The following is an 18,318-nucleotide window of genomic DNA, read 5'->3' on the forward strand; positions in this document are numbered from 1 at the left end:
AATAAACATTTCAGACTATTCTCAGAGCAGAAGACACTTTTAAAACCACTGAACTGCCTTCTCAACTTCTCTGGTGCATGACCATTTCTAGTCGGAAACACTCTGGAGCAGAGTAATGTTATCTCCCTTTAGCATGATCCGACCCAGTTGTTTTCTTGACTTTGTTTTTGAATGAATCTCTTCTGCATCATCTAATACGAGGTTCGTGTACTCATCAAAGCCAATAATGCAACCCTCTATCCGCATGCTCACTTGCTCATACCTGAATCCGAGATCTATTTTGCAAGTATCTGAAGATGAGGTTTGGCTGCACCATCACCTTCTGCACCTTCTGGCCCTGGCCGCGATACGCCATAGTGGAAGTCACAAAGACCACAGGAGTAAGAAGGCCACCACGGAAACCACATTATTATTTTCAAACTTGATATTTCTCTTGTGAATGCCTATATTCAGTTTCCATTTTAAGTGTCTATGCGTCCCACAGTTGTGGGCACTGAGACATGCTGACTGAAGGCACATGCTGCTGCTGAGTCTGGGCCGCCACGGTGCTGGCTGCTGCCTGGTCTGCTCTGGCATTCCCGGACTCATGTGGCCATGCTGGGCCAGCCATTTGTCCCCTGTGTTGCAGTGCTGGGCTGGCTGCTCGCCACCTCAGACAGCATGGTGCATGACCGCAGCCATAGAATAGCACGTGGTCATTAGGAAACCGCCACTTCCCTGCCTTCTGACTTGGACGCCTAACGCCTGAATCTATGTAAAGCTTGGATTACTACCTAAGTTCTTGCCTCACTGTTGGGTACCAGCTCTAGTGCTGCTGCTGCTGCTACTTTTTTCTCTTCTTTCCTTCTCTTTCTTCTCTTTTTTTCTTACAGGCCAGTTTTGATTCTTTGGGGGTGTGGCTAGAATGGGTAACAAGCTGTGCCTTGCTGACGCCAGGTGACTGATTGTACACAGGACTCACGATATTTTCTGTTTCTGTTTGAAATATCTCATGGTCCTGAGGTCCCAGCGCTGCTACACCAGGAGCCACACCTTTTTCCAGACCTAGAGAGCTCTGCAATTTTGGGATGAGAATACATTTTAGGAAACCCACAGACTCAGTTGTAATTCAGTTATTCCTAGGAACGAAGTGCTCCTGGCATTGCCTGCAGCTCTTAGTAATGTTGCTTGCCCATGCCTGGGAGAGCTCAGCTGCACTGAGCCCAGCCACTTCTTCCTTGTGGTGGGACATGACCTTCCTTCCAGCTGAGAGTGCTCCTAACAGCCAGCTGCTCAGGTGATGCTATGTTAAGGGAGGTCTGGAGGAAGGACAAAGGATGTCAGCTAGAAAGAATATGGAGGATAGCCCTCCCCACACAGCTCAAGCCACAGTGGCCCAGCCACCTCTAAATGGGACAGCATCCTGGGTGAAACTCTCAGAACAGAGCAAAGTGAGAGGGACAGTTGGGAAGAATGTCACTGGGGCAGACACATTGATATTTGTGGGTTTTTAAAAAAAGCCTTTTATTGATTCTTTTTGAATTTTATACATAGTGCATCTCAATTCCACTCATCTCATTGTCCCTTCATATCTTCCCTCTGTCCTTGCAACCTTCCTCCAAAAGAAAATAAAAAAATAAAAAAACAAAAACAACTCTCATCATGGAAGCTGTAGTGTGTCCTACAGTACTGTCCCACAGTATACTTGTTTGTCCACACGCCTTTACTTGCAAATGCTCATTGCAATGAGTCATTGGTCTGGTTGGAGGCCTCAGGCTCCTGCTGCACTATCAATACTGGACCCTCACCAAGACTCCTCTTGGACATCCTGTTGTTGCCCTGTGTCATGGAGACCCTGTAGCTTTGGATCTGCAGGACTGGCTCCAGCAGTTCGTAGATGAGGCAGATGCTGGGACGGGCCAACTCAAAGCCCTGGCAGTGGAATTGGTGAGCCTGCCAGCTCTCCCACACCCACACCACCAGGGCAAACTCTCCAGCACTGGCCCAGCTAGCTCACCCAAAGCTGCCAAAAGCCAGGGGGTGAGACCAGCTTGCCAGCTTTCACGGCCTCAGGGCTAGCTCTTCCACCTCTTGAGGGTTGAGAGAGGGCAAGAGGTGAGAGGAGTGTGGGCATCTCTCCCTAGCTTATGCCACCTCACAGCAGACAAGGGTAGGTAGGGCCAGCTCTCGGGGATCAGTACCCAGTTAGTGTGCAGAGCCTGCTCTCCTAAGCGCTGCAGCCAGCGAGGGGCGGGGCCAGCTCTGTACAGCCCTTGGACATCAACATGGTTGCATGTGGCAGCCCAGACCAGGGATGTCTGCATGGACTTTGGTGGTGATATTAGCCACGGATATCGACACAGATCCCTGTTGCTGCATGGCCATGGCCCTTAGTGGCACAGGCGGAGACTTCACCATGACTGCAGGTGGTGGGGCTGGCTACTCACATCAGGCTATTCATCTTTCTGCTCCTGTTTCCAGTTCCATCTCTCTTCATACTGTTCAAACTGTCCCTATTCTGTTTTGCTCCGGTGTTTCCACTACATACTTGCACATCATAGGGGCTCCTGCTGTGGGCCGGCCACTTGGTAGGTGGGCCTCTGGGTGTCTTTCACCCACCTGTGCCATGTTGATATTATTTATAATTATTGTTTTATTATTTTTTTTTGTGCTTTTAGTTTTTTTTCCTATACGTATGTCTGTGCACTGCACAAATTCCTGCTGCAGATAGAGGTCAGGCATTGGATACCCTGGAACTGGACGTACAGATGGTTGTGGGGTGCCTGTAGCTGCTGGGAATTGAATCTGGGCCTTCTAGAAAAGAACGCAGGGTTCCCAACTGCTGAGCCCTTTCCAGCCAACATATTGATCATCTTATGATCTTTAAGTTGACCAATCTTTTAGTGGGCTTGAGGAACTCTCTTCTTTGTAGGAAGATCGATGTGGATGAATGTTGTTTGAATGCCTGTTACGGAGACTCTGTAAAAGGTAGCAGCTATACACTTCGATACTTTAAAAAGATTAAAGAAAAATTATTTCTAAGTGTAAGCATCTGTCCTAGGCACCCCTGTGGGCCAGAAGAGAGTGACTGGATGCCCTGGAGCTGGTGTTAACAGTGAGCTGATCAGACATGTGGGCTGGGAACAGAACCTAGGTCATTTGTAAGCAGCAAATGCTCTTAACTACGGAGCTGGGTCACCTCTTCCTGACTTTTTCTTCTTAAATTGGACTCGGGGGCCTGGAAAGATGGCTCAGCAGTTAACAGCAGTGGCTACTCTTCCAGAGGACCCGAGTCTAATTCCCACCTCTTAATTATCTGTGACTCTAGTCTCAAAGGATCAGATGCCCTCTTCTTTTTTCTAATTTTTAATGTTTTGTATTTATTTATTATAATTTATTAATATTACATGCCAACTGCTATCCCCTCCTTTGTATCTTCCCATTCCCACCCTCCCTCCCACTTATACCCTGTTCGCCTTCCCTAGGCCTCTGACAGGGAGGACCATCCTTCCCGACCTTATGACCACAGCCTATCAGGTCTCATCTGGATAACCTGTTTCTCCTTTCCATGTGCCTCCTCCTTTCTTTAATGGAGGGCTGGTGGACCTCCTTTGCCAGGCCATTGTGTAGGTGAGTGCTGTAATGTATAAGCTCCTGTGTCCCGTCGTGTAGCATCTGGAAAATTCCAGTTCTAAGACAGAGTGAACCCTTCAGAAGTTCTCCTGCCTTGATGCTGGGACTGGACTTAACATTTCCTGGACTGGAAGACAAAAGGGAGAACAGTGTGTTTTCTTGGTCTCCTGAGTTAGTAGGGTTAGTGCCCGGGGCAAGAGTAACGAACCAGGTACAGCATGTGGACCGGCTAAGCCAACGCACAGGGGCTGCCAGGATTGTCATGAAAGAGTAGCACAGCACGCAAGCAGGGACATATTTTAGAGGAATTACCACAGAAAGGGAGGGGCTGGAGAGATGCCTCAGTGGTTATGAGCTCTTGCTGCTCTTGGAGAGGACTGGAATTTGGTTCCCAGCACCTACATGGGAGTGTTCACAACTCCATCTCTAGGGGCTAAGGAGGCACCCACACACAAACACTGAATAAAAATGAACCTAAAAAAAAAAAGACAGTGTTAACTATGGATTATGGAGCTTGCTGTGATTATGAGCTATGGGTAAAAACATGGTCGTACTGCTGAGCAGAGGAGAGTCTGGGATGGAGAAAAAAATGACTCATCTAATCTCCCAGGGTGAGCTACAAGGCAAGGTAATCTGGACTCGGATCCAAGGAGCTCCACATATATGGTTGCAAGAGATTGTCTCAAAAGGTAGAAGAAACCCCAAGACACTTCTGAGGAGGACAGCTTGGGTAAAGGGTGACTCAGGAAGAGCTAGGGATGGTGTCGAGTGCTGTGGGAGGTCACAAAGGCACAGACTCTGAATTTTCACCAGACAGTGGTCGGTTACCTTGGCGAGCGTTGTTTCTCTGTGGTGATGAAAGAGGATGCCAAAGGCTCAGATATGAGCCCTCAGCTAGACAGAAGTTTGGCAAAATCTGATGGTAGTCCCTGAAAACCAACAAGCCCACTATCAGCCCTTGGAATTTAAAGAACATGTAAGATCAAATCAAGAGTTTAGCTGACTGTGAGAAAAAAAAAAAAATGTGGCAAAATGGGCATGTCGTGTTTGCCAGATCTAGCCTGGGTGTATTGTCAGAGAGACGATGGGAAATGGGTCTTCCAAGTGGGAGACTATAATCTCAACAAGCACAGGCCTTACTGAAAAGTGTTTACTGATGAACAGAACACTAAGCTAAGGCTGCTCCTGGGAAGGCTCATACCACCTGCGTCAGAAATCTAGAGTCAGAGATCTGGTACAATGCCACTTCCCTGGGAAACTAGACCTACTGAGCCAGCACCTCAGGCTTTGATAAACTCTTCAGGTTTGGAAGGCCCATCCAGTGCACAGCCAGGGACACGAGGGCTTACAACCCAAGGGACTCCCCCAGTTTCTTGGTCTGAGCAGCAGGAACCTAATTAAGGACCTGTGTGGACTGGCCATTACAGATAGTTCAAATGTCCTTGGAATGAATAAGTACTGATAGGGTCTATGTCTGCCAGAGGGACAGGAAGCGTTATGACTAGCACCAATCTTCTTCTTCTTCTTCTTCTTCTTCTTCTTCTTCTTCTTCTTCCTCCTCCTCTTCCTCTTCTTCTCCTTCTAGATTTGTTTTTATTTTTAATTGTGTGTCTGTGTGTGGGTTTATGCGACATGAGGCCAGAAGAGGTCAACAGATGTCCTGGAGCAGTAGTTTCAGGTGTTTGTGAGTTGCCTGATGTGCATTCTGGGAAGTCATCTTTAGTCCTCTGGAAAGAGTAGGATGCATGCTTAATTACCGAGCCATCTCTCCAGCTCCCAACACTCTCAACTGAACATTTTTTTTAGGACCTGTGTAAGAGGACTGTCTTCCACAATTTTTGCAACAGCAGTGTGGTGCTTTGATTAAGAATGGCCCTCATAGGCTCATATATTTGAATCCTTAGTCACCAGGGATTGGCACTATTTGAAAGGAGTAAAAGAAATAGGAGGTGTTTCCTTATTGGAGGAAGTATGTCACTGGGGGTGGGCTAGGAGATTTTAAAAGCCCATGCCAAGTCCAGAGTCTCTCTCTGTCTTCAGACATGATGTAACTCTCAGCTCTTTCTCCAGCACCATGTCTGCCATGCCTACTGTCACACTTCCTGCCAGGATGATAACGGATTAAACCTGTGAACTGTAAGCAAGCTCCAATTAAATATTTTCTTTTATAAAAGTGGCTGTGGTCATGGTGTCTCTTCACAGTAATAGAACAGTGACTTAGACAAGCAGTCTGTATGGTTTGATGCTGTTAGCTCACAATTCATTTTATTATCTGAGTTTAAAATCCTTTAATGACCCTCTATGGTAAATCTGGATTAGAAAATTTCAAACAAGCAACAACAACAACAACAATAACAACAACAAGAGCCTTAAAATAAACTCAGAGCCCATATGAACTATGGAAAAGTGGCGACTGTTCTGTTTGAATTAGTCACAAACAGATCCTGTCTCGGCCAGTGCAAGGAATTAGGGAAGATCTGGTTCCAGCTTAAAGTACTGACTAGCAGGAAATTAGTTTTGCTTTATCCAATTGAAAACATATGGAACAAAAGTATAAACTATAACTTGGAAGGTGTGCAGAGTCATTTGTTTGTCTGGGTTCCTGTAAGCTGGTTGAGTCCATACGTAAGTAAACTTGACTGTTAAGAACTATTAAATTACATAATCAAAGGGCATTCAGGCCTAAGAAGTGATTCTTAAGAAACAGTGGATGGCAAAGTTTGTTTGTTTGTTTGTTTTTTCATCATTAAGTTAAAAGATACAGGACACACGGGAAGTAATTAAAGTACTTCCATGTGCTTCTGTCAGGTGTGGTGATTGTTGACAGGCTGATGTACAGTGTGTAACAGATAATGTAGAGAAATAGTTCACGTGCTTGAAAATAGAAAATGTCATCATTCATTGATTTTATGTTTCCTGAGTTTTAAAGGCTAAATATACCAGAAATGTACCACACTTTAAAGTTTAAGAGTAATTCTGAGTGTTCATATTGTTTCTACAATACTTTCTTTTGCTAACTAATGTTATCCATAAATGAGACATTACTTATGAATTTTCTATGACCCATTTTAGAGGAGTGACTAAAATATCATTACAGATAAAGATACTAAAATGTTTCACCTTCATGAAGCTATCTACAATTAAAAGCATTTTTCAAACTCTTTTATTTATTTGCTTTCAAAAATAAAATACTTTAATTAACCCTTTAGTAATTTCACACACAAATATAGTGTATTTTGATCATATTAATTCCCCACTCCTCCCTTAATTCCTCTCAGATCTAGATGGCACTTCCCAACCAATCTCTCTCTCTCTCTCTCTCTCTCTCTCTCTCTCTCTCTCTCTCTCTCTCTCTCTCTCTCTCTCGTTGGGGGTTGGTCTGATGTATTTTGATGCTAATTACAGCTTGCTGTCTCTGTGATCCAACTTTTGCTTAATAAAAAGTCATCCCACCTGGGCAGGGCAGAGGAGATAGGTAGGGCTAGGAAAGAGAGGAATTCTGGGGAGAAGGACTGTCACAAAGAGAAGGAGAGAGACCTGAAGGGAAGAGAGGAAGGCCACCATGGGTTAGGTGGAGGAGAAGCACATGGCTGGCTGTGTGAATGGAGAATTCAGCCCAGATGAAGAACATTAGCAAGTATTTGGGATTATGGATGGGAGGTAGCTTGATAGAAGTTATTAGAAACAGATGGCATGGGATTGAGGCAAGGATCCCATGCCTGCCCCACTACGGGAGGTAGTTTAGAGGATTGATATCTGCCTTGCCCCAGGTTAATGAAGACTATTTTAAAATACAAGTGTCTGTGTCTTAATTGATTGCTAGCTGGGCCTACAGGTAATACAGAAAAATTTAAAAACAATTTCTCTCTCTCTCTCTCTCTCTCTCCTCTCTCTCTCTCTCTCTCTCTCTTTCTCTCTCTCTCTCTCTCCTTTGTATAATCGACTGAGCCCAGTTTGGCCTGCTCATATACTCATGGATGTGGGGCCATCCACTGGAGTGTTGGCCAACCAGGGACCACACCCTGAGACTCTTTCTTTTCCAGAAACCATCAACTGTCCACAAGTCCTAGACTAGAGTTGGGGCTCCTAAGCCACTCCCCCTCCATGCTGGTATGCTGCCAGGCTCGATCTTGTGTAGGCGCCCAGTGGGACTGTGATGTCAATGTTCCTTTCATGTCTAGAAGACACTGTTTCACTCCAGATCTCTGGCTCCTACAGTTATTCCACCTCCTTCCCCTATGGACCCTGAGTCTTAGGAATCGGGGAGTGGCATAGATATCCTATCGGTTGCTGAGAATTCTGCATTTAGTCTCTGCATTTTGACAGTTGTTAATTTCTGTATTAGCTTCTGTCCACTGCACAAATAAACTTCTCTGATGAGGTCTGGGAGCTGCACGAATCTGTGCGTAAAGAGATAAAAATTTAGAGGGCAGTTTGATACTATGCTTATTTAGCAAAACAGTAGTCGTAGATTTGTCCCTGGCTTTATGAGTTTCCCAACCTTAAACTCTTGGCCTGATTTACAGTGCCATGTGTCTCCTCCTATCAAACAGGTTTTAAATATAACAGGAACATGGTTGTTTACCCACATGGCATTTGTGCCATGGTTGCGTCCGTGAGCACATCGTGACATGCTGGTTGTTACTGTAGCTCAGAGTGGTACTGTAGTTCACAGCTGGGTGAGACCCTTCCTGACTTCTCTACCCCAGAAGCCTGCATAGCATCTTCTGGTACTATGAAAGCTAGCCAGCAGAGAGAAAGCTTCCTGGTCAGTACCGACTTGATTTTCTCCATGTCCTATGATCAGAGTGTATGGAGTCTTCAGTAAGAGGGTCTTAGCATAGAGTTCTGGTGGGTAATAAAAATAAGCTCTGTTATTTGGGGAGTCTTTAGGGCATCCCTGACCAACAGCTTATCTTACACTTGACTTTGGACTCTTTGGTTCGGCAACGTACGGCTTAAAGGAGGAACCCTCTCCCCTGTGTAGGGTGAGTAAAAGTAAACTCTTTTATGTGAATATTAACTTTTTATGTGTGTATGTGTTCTTATGTTTGTGTGGATATGCATGCTTGTGTATACTTCAGGAGTTTGTCTACTTGAGATAGGGTCTCCCAGCTGGGACTAAGGGCTAACTGATTAGGCAAGACTGCTTGGCCTGCAAACTCCAGAGATGCTGTTGTTTCTACCGCCTCAGTTTTGAGATTATGAGTACATGCTGCCAGGACTGGCTTTTTCTGTGGGTCCTGGTATTCAAACTCTGGTTCTCATGCTCGACCATCAGGCATTTTACTGGCTGAGTTATTTCCCTGCCCCTTATTCAATTGTTCTTGTATTTAAAAAAAAAAAAAAAAAAAAAAAAAAAAAAAAAAAAAAAAAAAAAACCAAAAAACCATGTCTTTTGCTTTCAAAGAGGGAATCATTAATTTTTATTTCCTACATTGTCCTTATTCCTGTTGTTACTTGATTATTACCAAGAAGGTATTAAATGCCTGTTGTCACTGCATGCAAGTGGATTTCTAAAACAAAGCGGCATCTTCCCTGCCCTCTATATTGATTAACATGAAACATTAATCTTTGGAGTTAGTCTGGAAGAATACTGGTCTGATGAACCATGTGAACCTGTTTCTCCAGAGAACACAGGAAACAACAATTCAGAAATTCAATCACGTGCGACTTGGAGGTCCGGCCTTAGATTCTTCAGAGTCTAGTCAACCAGTTCTGAGTTGGAGGCCAAGGATAGAAGTAGCATAAAGCGGGGACACACATGTGGGATCATAGGTGAAGAAAATATGTCAAGAGCTGTCAGACTGTTTTTCATACGAAACAGCCTAGCTCTACCCGAGAGACCACCAACTCTGGGAAAATTCCTTAGAAAAGGTCAAGCTGACCATCAGACTGGGTAAAAATAATGTTTATGTTCTGAGAAAAATGTTTATACCTTCAGTCCTTGGAAAAACTCTCTACACTGGGTCAAGTCGACCACAAACTATGTTAATGATCAGCTTACCCTATGATCTTACTAATTAGCAAAAATTCCATGCAGCTGCCCCCAACACTCACCAATGCCCCCTAGCCTTGCGGTTGTCATCCTTCAAATATACAATATAACTTTCCCTCAAGGACTCAGATGCTGAACTGGCCACTTCCCTGAGCTCAGAAAATAAAGCCTTCATTTTAAGCTTCTGTATCTGAAGTGAGTTTTCTTGACTTCCACCCCGAATCCAACAATGGTCATCTCCCAATAAGAATGGGCCCATGGTGGGTGAGTGGGGGGAGGGGGGATCTTTACTTTGTTATTCACAAGGAGCTGGAAGCAAAGAGTACTGGTATGGATGCTGCCTTAGTTTCAGATCAGACAGACCAGGGAGGATAGAGGCCTGACTGTGTTGTCATAGGCTATGTGACTACCCAGATACAAAAGTCTCTCTGCACTCTGTTCTCTGTGTCTAAGCTGGAATCTATTCATGGACTTGGGTGATATGCCCACACACCATGAGCCAGGCAGCATGGTATTATTATTGTAAACAATGACAATCTAAAAGGTTATCCAGCTGTGAATTTTTCCAATAAAACAAAACAAACAAAAAGCCAACCAAACAAAAACAAACAAACAAAAGAAAGAGCCACAATGCACCCCCCCATCTTTGTTGACTTAAAGAGTACTTTTTACACGCGTTATTAAGACTACTAGGCAAGGAGCTGTCTCCTTCCAGAGCAGTCCTTGTGAGGGGAAATGCCGTTGATCGATTCCGGGAAGTGAAACACTGTGCAGGCCAAAGCTATTTGATTTTGTGGCCCAAGGTCATTCTGTCTAGCTGATGGGAGAGTAGAGATGGTCAAAATTTGAGAAGTTCTTGGCTGTGCTAATCTTACTTCCTTAAACACAGTGAGACTGACCATGAGTCTGAGCAAGATGGGCTGTTCTCACATCTTCTGCACCACGATGCTACCAGAGGTGTGTAATGGCGTAGTTTCACTTATGGGCTACTCAGCATGTAGGGTCTTTCCTTCGGTGGTTTGGAGCACTCAAAAAAGCTGCTCAGGAGATCTTGGAGGGAGGGAGCTCCCATCGAGAGTGCCCTGAACCCAGTAATGGAAGCACAAAGCAACAGCAGCTAAAGAGACACCGAGACACGCACTTCAGAAGGCCCCAAGATACAGGACCAAGTTTGACATATGTGACCTCTGACTGGTGTGGCTTCACATGTTCAGGATAGCTTCCTGGAGCCACTGAAAAAATAGGAATTAGCCATAGGTCAGAATGAAGCCTTGACTTAAGGTGTCTATGGCATTAGTGTAAAACAAGATGAAAAACTATGGTGCAATGTTTTGACTGGAACACTTGATACCAATGGAGAGCCCGGCCATCCATTCCCTGAGTGTGTGCGCTGGGTTAATTTGTTTGAGGGATAGTTTTCATTGTTTCATGAATGCTTTGAATGGAACTCTTGGATTTCTATGGTAGGTACAGAAATCGGTGTCTTTCAGCATGCCACCTGGGTCATGTACAAAATCTCTTGCCAGAACACTGCATTGTCACCAGACTTGGTGCCTTGTCTTTTCATGGAACCTATACACATATTTGTTGACAGACTCCCCTTTGCAGATACTACACTAAATGTTAGTGTAAAAAGTTAACAACTCTCTTTGATGCCACAGAGCTCACACTCCACAGAGAGCTGAATGCATAGTCAGCAGCATCATTTTAACTTCTTAACTTCTAATTTGCTTGGATATTAACAACTACAATAATCACAACAACCACAACCACAACCACCACCACCACAACAATAACAACAACCAGCAACCAGTTTGTAAGCATGTTCAGTATGCATAGGTATAAAACAACTTCTTTCGTGGACTGAATGAAACGATACCTTTTATTATACCCAGTGGCTCTCAGAAATCAATAAAATGCTTGTGGTTAATGTTTGACTGGAGTTGAAGGGAGAGGCTGGAGGAGTGGTAGAGGAAGTGTCCCCTGGGGTTCTCCACTCACAGCGAGTGTCTCCGCAGCTGAATGGAAGAGAACAACGTTTACTTACAGGTCAGTCAGGTAAGGGTGGGCTCCCTCACCATCGTTTTAGTAGTTATTTTAAGGAATGATAACTTAGATGGTGTGTGTGTGTGTGTGTGTGTGTGTGTGTTTGGCTTAAGAAGGGCTGGTGCAGTGTGTAGCACTGCTGGAAAAGGCATTTGTTCGTGGTGTCATCGGCTTAGGGCACAGTTTCTTCTCATGAGTCTATTTCAGACACTCACTTGATAAAGTGGCTTTGGTTGAATTGAGCTTGGAGTGGAACTTAAGGAAGTATTGGGTTCTCTGAGGTGTGAATGAGTATAAACCACCCCCACCCCTGCCATTTGTGATTAGCATCTAAAGCTGCCCAGCCGACCCTCCAGAACTCTTACACTGTAGAGACTGAGTTAGGATCTTATCCTCACAAATTGCAGTGTCCCTTGTGTGTCTTTAAAGATTGTTCTGTCCACTTTTCAGAGAAGACAAATCCAGTGTTAGATTCTTAAGACTGTCTAGGATGTGCTGGGGAGGGTGGCACAGGGGAGAAAGGAGACTTTCAAAGAAAGTACTAGAATAAAGTTTAAAGGGAGAGAACCTGTCCTGCCTCTCAGTCAGGAAAGGGAGGTGCTGTGTCTGTGGCCTTCTGGTTCCCCTCACAGCAGGCAAGCTGTTTGCTAATAAAGGTCCCTTTCTTTTGTTTTGGTTTTGTTTTGTTTTTTTTTTTTTTGAGACAGGGTTTCTCTGTGGAACAGCCCTGGCTGTCCTGGACTCACTTTGTAGACCAGGCTGGCCTCGAACTCACAGGGACCCACCTGCCTCTGCCTTCCCGAGTGCTGGGATCACAGCCGCTCCTGCTGCACCCAGCTTAATGAGGGATTTTTAAGATATCCTTTGTCACTTGGAATCTATGTAGCTTTGGCCTGCCTTTCTTGGCTACACGTGACTTTTAGGGACAAGATAGGTGCTCCCTGTGCCGAGCAAACTGTTCTGGAAAATGCCTTCTCTGAGACTTTTCTGTCTTTATGTTTCTTTAAAATGTAAGTAGCAAGTGAGGTATTGCCTAAAAGAAGAAAGTACACACTTGGATGATAAGAAAAACAGGTGACATGGAGGTTTTCTAGAAAAATAAAAGGAATATTTTTCCTGGGAGTCTATAGTAACTGTGGGACATATACTTTATGACTCTTTGAGGTTGATCAGTTGGGTTGGGCCAGTTTTGTCATTGATTGGCTAGAGCACATAAGGCAGAGCGCTTATGCCCTCTGCACTTTAATCTTTTTTCATTTAGATAACAGATAACCTGCCCAAATGGGTGATCAGGAGGAACAAATATGTAGGTAACATGCCTACCGCAATGGTAGACACCCAGTGAATGTTGGTGTTCTTCTTCAAGAGAAAGTCCAGATAACTGAGCCAGGTCAGGCTGCAGTGTTATAGTTTGATGTGTAGGGACAGGAAAGACAATGTACTGCCACAGATAAAAAGTCTTCTTAGATGGGCACCCACTGTGTTGTGCAGGGCACCTTGTGCTTGTGATGCTCCTGCATGCTGTATACCACTTCAGCCTTCTAGAAAGGTCATCCCCTATGGCACACACAGGCATGCACAACACACACATGCCACTCCCCAAGCTAGGCTAAGAATACATGATCTGACATCATAATAAGAATGATAAAGTGATTGGGTTCTGATCAATAACATTCCAAAGTCCCTCGAATGGTTCTCATGTAAATCTGCAGGGTTGCGATCACTTGGATAAGCCCCGGAGGAAGTCATCGCTGTTGAAGATGAATACTGCATTTGCAGTATTGTCTTCCTCTTACAAAAGCCAGAATATATGCTGTGTCCTACTGTCACAGGCAGGGCCTAAAAGGAGAACCTGCTCCACTTCTGTGTGGAGAGAGTGACTCTGTGAAGCCATGCTGGGCATTGCTTTGGCCTTTTCTTAGGAGGTCCCCAAATAAACATGCATATGGGTGGGGAAATATTTCTTAATTTGGTGGCATAAAATTGTGTTCATTCAGAAATGTTTGGTGTTTAGTTCAAAATGGGTCTAGTCTTTCTGTGGCCTACTTGTTAATTACCTAAACAAGGAAAGATGTGGTGATTTTTTGGGGGGTGGGGTGGGGGTGGGGTGTGGGGGAGGGTGCAGATCCATCTGTCATTTGTAAGTTGTGGCTATGAACAGAAATTTCTACTTCCATCTGAGATATGTTAATTTACTACAATCAGATAGTCATCCAGTGGCTGCAATATTAACTATATTACAATAGCTATTTTTATGTAGAGTATGTAACAGATTAAGCTATGCCTGGTAGTTGCATAGTGGTAAGGGAAACCTTAGTTACTAACAGAGTCAACCAACCTAGGCCTTTCAGGGCTTACAGAGACGGAAGCACCCACCTAAGAGCACGCATGGACTGAACCTAGGCCCCTGACACATATGTAACTGATGGGCAGCTTGGTCTTCATGTGGGTCTCCTAGCAAGTGGAGCAGTGAGGCCATCTCTGACATGGACAGAGTTGCCTGCTCTTAGATCACACTCCCCTAGCAGAGCTGCCTTGTCTGGCTTCAGTGGAAGAGGATGTGCTTAGTCCTCATGCAAACTGGATGTGCCAGGGTGATGGGTGGGGTGGGGGGAGCTCCTTTTCTCTGAGGAGAAGGGAGGGGGGAAATGGGGCAAGAGGGTGGGAGGGTGGGAGTGTGAGGAGAGGAGGGAGAGGGTGAGTTTGGGATGTAAAGTATATAAATAAATAAAAATTTAAAAAGAAAAATGATAAAGAAAACCATAATATTTCTTAAAACATTCTATAATGATGACAATTTGAATTTTATGCAAGATATCCAGATTCTGGACTTTCTTACTATATTTAAAAGAGTGTGATGTGTGGGGCAGACTGTGTCCTGTAGGGAAGGCAGAGATCAGCCCCGGGGCACATGCACGGTAGGGGAGTGCCACTGCAGTGCTCCAGTGCAGAGAATCCGAATGCTGGATCTGTGTTTTGGAAGATGTTTAAAGATGAGCATCTTCCTCTCGTGCATGCCGCCTAGCCATGGTTCCTTCTTTGATCTCTGCATTCAGTCAATAGAAGCTTTCCTTAACTCCTCTGAGTTTAGTTTCCTGCCTTGTATGATGACAGGACCCACATCATCGGATCACTGTGTTTAAATGGATAGATTTCCAAAGTGCTTAGCTTTAGCAAATGTTTAGTAAATGCAAGCTTTAAAAGACATCCAATTCCTTATAAACCTTTCAGGAATAAGGTAGAATTCTACATTAGGTAGAATTATGTTAAATTAATTTTTGCTTTCTCTCCTCTGCATTGTCATTGGTTAAGATTTAATTACAGGAAGGATAGCTAGGGTAACCTCCTGTACTTGAGCATGACTGTGCATTTTTGCCAATACAATACTTGCCTCAAGGTCATCTTGCAAATTAACTAGTACAATAGCAACTGATGACTTTTTTTTTTTTTTTTTACATCCTTCAATGTCTGGGTCCTGTGGTATAGAATGGAATTTAACTTTATCTTCTGTTGAATTTCTGAGGCCTGCAACTGTGACCTTATTATCTTAGCAAAGTGCTTAACTTTACACTTTATATACACGTGAAGGAATGCTCCTTAGTGTCCAGTGAAACTGTCACAAAAACCTTAATCCATCTTTCATGAAAAGTAGCAGTCCCTGCTTCTGTGTTTAGGTCACAGAGGACCCTCCTGGCAGTGGTCTGGTATATATGGAGTCCTTCTCCTGCCTCTGCCCCAGAGCAGCTGGACTGTAAGCCTGCCCGCATCAGGGAATGCAAGGCTAAGTCCTGTCCCTTGGCGTAAGGTGAGCAGCATATTGCTATGCTCATATTAAAGTCCTCATCCCTCTAAAGACTTGGGATATTTTTCCTTTGGGACTAGAGTATTAGATCCTTTCTACAGCACTTAACTTTTCTGTTACTGTGATAAAATATCATGGCCAAGACAGCTTAGAAGGAAGTGTTTATTTGGGCTTATGGTTTCGGAGGGAGAGTCCATAGTGGGAAGGGGCGGGTGGGACTTGGTGATAAGCAGGAGGCATGGTGGCAGGAGCAAGAGCCTGAAAGATCACAGCTTCAGATGCAGACATGAAGCAGAGAGCAGAGCGGCAATTGAACGAGGCCGGGAACCCTGGAAACCCAACCCTTCGTTGAGTTTCTTCCTCCATCAAGGCTGTACCACCCCCACAAGCGGAGATTTTGTGCTCCACCACCACAGCTATCACGTCCTGTGAGACTCAGCATGGAGGCCTTTTCTCCCCAGCTCGCCTTGACTGGTTTGTGGGAGGGCTAGGCAGAAAGGAAGCCATCAGGAAGGAGCTTGTTTCTCAAAATATTCCCGAGAGCTCCATGTTTTTTCTTTAGTAAGTACACTAGCAATTTCTATATGAATTTAAACAACTTAAAGTGATCAAGGAGAACTATCTATCCTCTCGTGAATCCGTGTGTCCCATCGCGAAACTGCTGATAAAGTAGCCACTCCATACCCTCACAGTTATAGAGCTTCTCCACACGGTAAAGGTTGGTGAGACTGAAAAGCCTGTATTTCGGCGGTGGGGTGGGGTAGATGTGTTGGGCTGTCTGCTCCGGTCCTTCCTCTTTCCCTTCGACTCTGAGCATGCCAGGCTGCCCCCCACCTCGGGAGAAGCCATCCTCAGACTGCAGCACGAGGCAGCAGACCTCATTTTATGCCTGGGTGCTTGTTTCTAGCTTATTAAGAGCTGCTTTAATTGGGTCCCTAATTTGTCAGGAGTGCAAATTGGCCAGCTCCTACTTAAGCGATGTAATTGGTGCCAGTGATTTGTGAGCCTGAGCAGGAAGATGGGGATCCGGTGACCTCGGTGGTGTGGCTCGGGGAACAATGGTGTGAGCCAACTTTTCACCTGATCTTTATTCAGATCTGGCCTCGCCTTAGGATTTATGCTGCTCTTAGCAATATACAGTGCAGCTGTAAAACAAATGACACGCGGGCTACCAGGCACTGCTTAGACCTCGTGGTATTTTATGAGTCCAGTCACGTCCCTTTCTTGTCCTCACCACCCTGTGACGAACTGATTTTGTGTCCTTCTTCTCCAACGCCTTCCTTGCTCTCTCCGTGGTCACTTCTTGGTGTTGGGTGAGCTGTTTCAAGGCCCATTGGTGTCCTTCTCGTCCCTCAGAAACCCAGATAAAAAGACTATGAGACGGCCGAACTCGTCTAAGATTTGCCTGGCACTTAGCTTTCCCCCAGGTGTGCTTGTGTGGACCAACATCTGCATGTTGAATTCCTACAGGTTTAGAACTCTGAGACCCAGAAAGACCTTTGATTACTCGGATAAATGGAGAAGTGACGTGGGTGTCTTAAAACGACATAAAGCCATTTGGAAGCATTAGAGACCAGCAAGAGAGTTGCTTGTGCTTCTAGTGTCGCCTCTGGGACGCCATAGTATGCACAATAGCGTAGTAGCATAGTAAAATCTCCACTGAGGCGGTGTTTGTCCTGGAGTAGATAAAACAGAGCTGAGAATCTCATGGCTCTGGAGTTCAAGCCCAAGACCTCGGTGTCTGCAGGGTTCCTTCGGAGGTCTATGGAGGAAAGTCTGTTCCAGGCCACTCTCCTGGGCTTGTAGACGGCTGCCTTTATGTTCCGGCAGTGTCCTTTCTGTGTCTTTGAATCTGTGTCTAAATTTTCCATTTCTATCGGGGACAGCAGCCATCTTGGGTGAGGGCCTACCCTGATGGCCTCATTCTAACTTCATTTTCTATAAGGAGCCTGATATGAGGTCCCATGTTGGGAGTTAGCGTTCTGACATATGAACTTAGGAGGAAGAAACGTTCGTCAGCCGGCCACACCGGGCTCAGTTAAAAACTGGGGGACTTCTGGGGTGAAGCTCAGATGAAATGTGAGGAAAGCGTGATGTTCAAATATATTCTATAAGGAACAAAATCTCTTCAGTTGACATAACTTTTGCCTTGGCATGGTGGGAAGTATGTTAGGCCAGGGTGAGTCCCGTCAGTGTAGGAAGAGGATGAGCAACCATGAAGGAAAAGCAGAATCTTTTAAAATCTTTGGACAGATAATAGTGGATGAAAGTGACGCCTGCGGGGTAGAGGACGCTGCCTGGGAATCAGTGTGGCGCGCGACCTTGGCCAAGTCTCTTAACTTCTCTGACTTTTGCCTTTTGATATATATATATATATTTTATCTCAAATGTATCTGCTTCATAGGGTTCCTCTGGGAAAAAAAGGCCATAAGATAATTCACATGAAAGGCTCCGCACTGAGTGGCTCATTTCCAGTAAGTGCTGCCTGCCTGCCTTGGTGTAGTGATCTTGTGCAGTTGGCTGGGACGTCTGTGACTTCCGGGCCTATAGCGGGCTCGGTGAAAGTACCTCCCATAGAGAGTCCCACAGTTGAGGTCAAGGTCCTGATAAGCCACCTGCTGGGTAAGGTGACTCAAGTCTTTTCAAAACTCATTAAGAGCCCAGAGCCTTTGGTCTTTGTCACCGCAGGTATGTTTGGCCTTTCAGATAGTCAGTGTAGGGACTGTCTGAATTGGTCTTTGTACAGAAGGGAGACTCTGACAAATTTCTAAGCAGATGGTCAACCCTTCCAGGAATCTCAGAAGAGATGGCATGGGGTTATCTGAAGCAGCCAGCTACGCCCTGTCCAGGTGGCGCCTCC

At 45.1% G+C, this 18,318-nt stretch overlaps 1 pseudogene; it reads right to left on the minus strand.

Moving 5' to 3' along the window:
- On the minus strand, positions 1-372 carry LOC127201672 (small nuclear ribonucleoprotein E-like; annotated as a pseudogene).
- Between the last annotated feature and the right edge of the window lie 17,946 nt (positions 373-18,318).

This window comes from Acomys russatus, chromosome 2 (assembly GCF_903995435.1).
Source record: "Acomys russatus chromosome 2, mAcoRus1.1, whole genome shotgun sequence".
Classification (NCBI taxonomy): domain Eukaryota; kingdom Metazoa; phylum Chordata; class Mammalia; order Rodentia; family Muridae; genus Acomys; species Acomys russatus.